This window comes from Arvicanthis niloticus, chromosome 19 (genome assembly GCF_011762505.2).
Source record: "Arvicanthis niloticus isolate mArvNil1 chromosome 19, mArvNil1.pat.X, whole genome shotgun sequence".
Lineage (NCBI taxonomy): Eukaryota > Metazoa > Chordata > Mammalia > Rodentia > Muridae > Arvicanthis > Arvicanthis niloticus.
In genome coordinates, this window is record NC_047676.1 from 50009839 (window position 1) to 50016990 (window position 7152).

Sequence of the window (7152 nt, forward strand, 5' to 3'; positions counted from 1 at the left end):
GGTTTTCCCAGTTACCTCATCTATCTCAAATTTCATTTTTCTTTGCAGTTGAGTAAAAATTCCACTGTGTATAGGTAACACATGTTCATTATATCATGTATATCCCACATGTTCATTATCCATTCATCAGGCGATGGACAGGTAGGCTGATTCTGCTTCTTAGTTATTGTGAATAGAGCAGTGATGAACAGGGATGAACAAGTGTCTCTACAGAGTCCTTTGGGTATATGGCCGGGGATAGACTAGCTTGGTCATATGGTAGTTCTATCTCTAGCTTTCTGAGCAGTCACTTCAATATGATTTCTACAGTAACATCACCAGTTTGAACTTCCACCACCAGTGAATAATGGATCCTTCCCCCCCATGCCCCCAGTCACCCATGGCCTTTTCAGCATCTGTAGTCCTTTGATGTCTTGCTGATGGCCATTCTGACTAAGGTGAGATGAAATCTCAAAGTGGTTTGCATTTGGATGTCCCTGGTGGCTAGTGATGTTGAAGACCTTTTTGGTTTCGTTTTTTTTAAGACAGGGCTTCTCTATTTCACTTGGCTGTCCTGGAACATGCTTTGCATACCAGGCTGGCTTGGAGCTCAGAGAGCTGCCTCCCTCTGCCTCCAGAGTGCTGGGATTAAAGGTGAGTGCCACCACCACCTTGCTTAAAAGAAGGTGATGTGATTCCTTTTTTGTTTGTTTGGTTTTTTGAGACAGGTTCTCACTATGTAACTCTGGCTATACCGGAACACACTATGTGTAGACCAGGTTGATCTCAAACTCAGAGTTTGTCTGCCTCTGCCTCCCAAGTGCTAGGATTAAAGGCTTGTACCACCACACCCAGCTATGCTGAAAACTTTTAAAGTGTTTATTAGCCATTCATATTCCTTATTTTTAAAATTCTCTGTTCAGATCTATGGATCCATTACAGATTGGGTTGTTTATTTACTCAACATTTTTTATTTTGCAATTTACATATATGTATGTGTGTGAATATACATGCATGCATTTTAAATATTAATGCTCTCTCAGATATTTAACTGGCAAAGATTTTCTCTTGTTCTCTAGGCTACTTCTTGACTCTATTAACTGTTTCCTTTGCTGTACCAAAGTCTTTTCATTTCACCCAGGCTTCATTTGTCAGTTGTTGGCCTCATCACCTGAGCAACTGGAGTCCTCTTTAGATAGTCCTTGCCTATCTCTGTACATTATCAGGTACCCACTACTTTTCTTCTAGCAGTTTCAGAGATTTAGGTTTTACACTGGGGTCTTTGATCCACTTGGCGTTGACTTTTGTGCAGAGTGAGAGCTGAGAGTCTAGTTTCTACACATCTAATTACTCGGCATCATTTGTTAAAGATACTGCATTTCCTCTTCTCCGTATTTCTGGCACCTTTGTCAAAAATTAGGTCGCTGTGGTTGTGTGGAATTGAATCTGTGTTTTCTGTCCTCTTCCACTGATCTGTGTTCCTGTGGTTTTATTTTTGTTTGCTTTGATCAGTATCATGCCATTTTTATTGCTGTATCTTTCTAGTGTAATTTGAGATGGGCTGTGGTAACACCCCTAGCATACTTTCTTTTGTTTAGGGTTTCCTTGGTCGTCTTGAGTCTTTTGTGTTTTCACATGAATTTTAAGATTTTTTTTCCTTCTATTTTGTGATGATTTGGATCATAATCACATCGAGTCTGTAAACTGCTTTTGGCAGAATGGTACTTTAGCCACACTGTGAGGATGGGGGTCTTCCTATCTTTGACTTCCCCCCTCAGTTTCTCTCTCCCACGATTTAAAGTTTTGAATGTGGACTTTTATCTTTAGCTAGGATTACTCCGGGTTATTATTTGGTTAAAGATAATGTGGTGGGGTTGTTTTATTGATTTTTTACTCAGTATGTTTACTTTTGGTGTATAAAAAGGCTACAGACTTTGATGTGCTAATTTTGTATCCTGTCTCACAATGTTTTGTTCTAGGCGTTTTCTGGTGGAGTCTTTAGGATCTCATACACTTAGCATGGCGTGGTACTCTGACATTCTCTTTTCTTATTTCTATCTATTTTATTTCCTTCTCTTGTCTTATTGCTCTAGACAAACGTTGAGCAGGAGTGAAGAAAGTCTACTACCCTTGTTTCTGATTTTGATGAGGTTGCTTTGATTTTTTCTCCATTTCATTTGGCATAATGATAGCTGTGGGTCTGTCATATACAGTCTTTTCCATGTTGAAGTAGGATCCCTCCAACCACATTTTCCCAAGAACCTTTATCACTAAGAGTTACTGGATTCTGTGAATGGTCTTATGCATATTTGAGGTGACCATGTGTTTTTTGTCTTTAAGTTTGACTTTATGATTTACTACCTTTATTGACTTTCTTATGTTGAACTATTCCTGCATCCCTGGGATGAAGCTTGACTGGGTGAAGAACAATTTAGATGTGTCTGTGTTCACTTTGCAGGTATTTTGTTGAGGACTTTTTGCATCTGTGTTTATCAAAGGTATTAGTCAATAGTGCTCTTTATCTGATCTTTGTTCTAGTGTAATGGTAACTTCATAGAAAGGGTTTAGAGGTTTTCCATTCATTTCTATTCGGTAGAAAAATTTGAGTGACATTGGCTGTGGGTTTGCTTTTAAATTGTGGTAGAATTCAGCTATGCGGCCATTTGGATCTGGGCTTTGTTTAGTCATGAGTTTATTACTGCTTCAGTCTCCTTGTTTGCTGTAGGTCTAACGGATCTCGTGGTCTACTGATAGGCCTACTGATCTCCTCTTGATTTAGATGAGTCAAATATCTCTAGAAATCCATTTATTTCTTTTAGGTTTTCCAATTTATTTGAATATGTCTTTTTAAGTATGCCCTTACAATTTTCTTAGGCATCCATTGTAATCCTTCATTGGCCATCTCTAATTCTGGGTTCGTTCTTCCTTTCTTTTAGTTACTTGGCTAATAGTTTACTATTAGCCATTAATGGAGAATCATTTATCTTTTCAAAGAGCCAATTCTTTACTTCATTACTTTGGTTGATTATTTCTCAATCTTTTCCATTTTATTAATTTCTGGTCTGGTTTTTGTTTTTTTATTTGTTTGTTTGTTTTCCCTGTTGGCAGGGGTCCTGGGATAGGTGAGTTGGGAGCTGGGTGGTGTAGGGAGAAGGAAGGAGAGGGACCTATCTGGTAGTACTATATGTGCTGGGTCCTGGGAAAAGCCAGTAGGGAGTTGGGCAGCCTAATGCAGAAGAGGGCGAGGGGCCTACTTGGCAGTGGAGGTCCCAGGAAAGAAACTCAGAAGTTGGGGGGCCCAGGAGGGGGAGGCCTGGCAATCCTTGGGAGCCCATTGTTTTTTACACAGGTATTTTTTCTTAATGATTTCAGATAACCAACATGTGAGTGTTCTGTATAATTTTTATTTAAGTCTCTCTGTTTTGCTCTTCCATTAGCATGAAAGATATATTTTGCTGATAAGATTGATACTCTCTTTTTTAATCAGTAGGTTTATTATCTCTTTACATTTTAAGGATGCATAAGTGTGTGTGTATGTGTATATATGTGTGTGTGTATATGTGTGTGTATATGTGTGTGGGTTTGCATGTTGTTTTATTTTTTTAGGTTGTATTTATGTGTTTCATACAATTTTCTCAACTTTTTTCATCAATTCTTCTGTACTTTCTTTTGTCTTATTTGAAACTTCAATATAATTAAACCTCTATTTTTAAATTCATCTTGGACAGTTTTTATAACACATTGCAAAATAAGAAAAAAAAATATATATATAATCTCCATCCAAGATTTATAATGTGAGCCAAGCTGAGTTCTGAAAGGACAATTACATACCCAGTGGTCACCAACAGTCCTTTCACCCACACATGGAGTGGTTACATGGTCCTTTCACCCATGGCTCTCTGTTCATGGCATGACTTTAAACATTTCTACTTATCTTTGGTTATCACTACTTTTTTTTTTTAAGGACTCATAAAGTGTTACACATCAGAAACTTTGCATTTCTACAACATATTTGTCTATGCGGGTATGGCAGTACACACCTGTCATCCCAGCATTTGGGAGACAGAAGAATTGTAAGTTTGAGGCCTATATAGTGAGATCATCTCAAAAAATGGAAGCAAACCAAAATAAACCATGCAGCTAATGCTCTACAACCCTTATATATAAGGTGAATACTTATTAGACCACATATTTTCATCATAAAATATTTTAAAGAGAATCTCTTCTTTTAAAACCTTATTTTTATTCTATATGTTCTGCCTACACAGATGTCTAAGAGGTATCTGCATGCGGTGCCCAAGGAAGCCTAAAGAGGCATCAGACGCCCTGGAACTGGTGTTGCAGATGATTGTGAGCTGCCAAACCTTGGTCCTCTCGAAGAGCAGCAAGAGCTATTAACTGCCGAGTCATCTCTGCAGCTCCCCTCATCAGGATTTTGTAGATACTGTTCTAGCAAATTTTGCAGTAAAAGTTACTAAAGAGAAGGGCAGGGTTCTCTTTTGTGTATTTTAATTGTGTAAAAGATGTACAAAAGGATGTATTTTAATTCCTGAATACCTATAGGATTATTTTTTAGCTTGAACTTTAGGGACTCCTCAAAAAATGGCTCAAAAGTTTGAGAAAATACCTTTTCTTGAATAAAAGTTTCATGTTGGGAGATCTTAAGTAGTTGGAGTCACCTCTTTATCTCAGAAATTTTTTTCTTTGCCTCCAAATGTTCATTCTATTTTAGGAAAAATCATCCTGTCATGAAGTGGCTCATGATGGCCACCTCAGCGTTATCTATGATCTCTGTTGCCATAAAAGCAATTCTTTTAAAAAATGTTTTATTAAAATTTTTAGTGTGCATAGAAAATAATGGTCTTTATTGTCACATTTTAATCTGTGCATCTATTGCCCTTTGCTCATAAACCCTCTCCATTACCCTGTCTTGTCCCTGACTGGTCCTCTCCCTACTTCTAAAGAGTCCCTCTTAGTTTTCACACTCTGAGCTCCTCCTGCCTCAGGCTCCTAAGCTCTGGGATTTTACGCATGCACTACCACATCTGGCAAAGAAAGAGAGTTTAATTATGCAAAGATTCTGATAATGTAGCCTATGAATCTGTAAGGTAAGAGGCATTTTATTATCCACACTTAAATATGTATGCCTGTTTATATGTATCTACAGATATATCCGTGTATATAAACATCTGATTCTGAGTTCTACAAATGAGAAAAACAAGAGATGCCTCTCTCCTCTCTCTCTAAAACCCTTTCTTGTTTCCTCTCCTTCTGTCCTACATCCTTATCTTCTCCTCATGTGTTGTCTACCTTCTGCAGTCATGTGAGCTATCCTCCCTCCCTCCTACTTCCCTCTAGCCTCCTCCTCCTCTCCTTCCCTCCATCCTCCCTGACTCCCTCTCTCCCTCCTCCCTGAGTCTGGCTTATTTCACTTTACATAATGATTGGTGCTTTATTTTCTGTACTCTTATTTTCTCTTCTTTCCCATTTGATTACTATGACTTTTCCATGCTATTCTTTTACATCTCTGCTTTCAGTATTATCTGTTTCTGCTTCTTCTAATGTGATTTAATGGCAATTCTACTGTTCTACTGTTTAAAAAAAATCATCTCTATGTCAGTTTGTCACCTTTTATTGCTCTATGCTCAAATCATTGATTCCAGGGTTTCTTATCTTTGCTCTCTGTCTCCCTAAGACCCCATGTTAACTTTTGTTATAGACTAAGTGTAAGTACATATAAATTTCTTCTCTTCTCCAAAGCTATTCTTTTTTCCTCTCCTCTCCTCTCCTCTCCTCTCCTCTCCTCTCCTCTCCTCTCCTCTCCTCTCCTCTCCTCTCCTCTCCTCTCTCCTCTCCTCTCCTCTCCCCTCCCCTTTATTTCCCTTCCCTTTCCTTCCCCCTCTGTCTATCTCTGTCTTGGTCTCTCTCTCTCTCTGTCTCTCTCTCTGTCTCTCTCTGTCTCTCTCTGTCTCTCTGTCTCTCTGTCTGTCTGTCTCTCTCTCTCTCTCTCTCTCTCTCTCTCTCTCTCTCTCTCTCTCCTAGTTTGTTCTTGAACTTGTAGTCTTGCTTTTTACTTCCTAGGCATTGTCTCTACATGGATTATGTCTTGCATTCTTTTCTTTTGTTTCTTTTTTTTAAAGGATTTTAAATGGATTGTGGTTTTCTCTACCCCAACTCCTCCTAGATCCTCGCCAATTTCCTACTTACTCCAATTCATACTGTTTCTCTCTCTCTCTCTCTCTCTCTCTCTCTCTCTCTCTCTCTCTCTCTCTCCCTCCCTCCCTCCCCCCCCTCTCTCTCTCTCATTAGGATACAAACACACATCTAAAAACAATAATGCAAAATGAGATAAATAAAAATAAACCAATTTCACTTTTGCAGATGATATGATAGTATACTTAAGTGACCCTAAAGCTTCCACCAGAGAACTCCTAAACCTGATAAACAACTTCAAAGTGGCTGGATATAAAATCAATTCAAACAAATCAGTAGCCTTCCTCTACTCAAAGGATAAACAGGGTGAGAAAGAAATTAGGGAAATGACACCCTTCACAATAGTCACAAATAATATAAAATACCTTGGAGTGAATTTAACCAAGCAAGTAAAAGATGTGTATAACAAGAACTTCAAGTCTCTGAAGAAAGAAATCGAAGATCTCAGAAGATGGAAAGATCTCCCATGCTCCTGGATTGGTAGGATTAACTTAGTAAAAATGGCCATCTTGCCAAAAGCAATCTACAGATTCAATGCAATCCCCATCAAAATTCCAAATTAATTCTTCATAGAGATAGAAAGAGCAATTTGCAAATTCATTTGGAATAACAAAAAACCCAGGATAAGGAGAACCATTCTCAACAATAAAAGAACTTCTGGGGGAATCACCATTCCTGACCTCAAACTGTACTACAGAGCAATAGTGATAAAAACTGCATGGTATTGGTACAGAGATAGGAAGGAAGATCAGTGGAATAGAATTGAAGACCCAGAAATGAACCCGCACACCTATGGTCACTTGATCTTTGACAAAGGTGCTAAAACCATCCAGTGGAAAAAGGGCAGCATTTTCAACAAATGGTGATTGCTCAACTGGAGGTTAGTATGTAGAAGAATGCAAATTAATCCATTCTTATCCCCTTGTACCAAGCTCAAGTCCAAGTGGATGAAGGACCTTC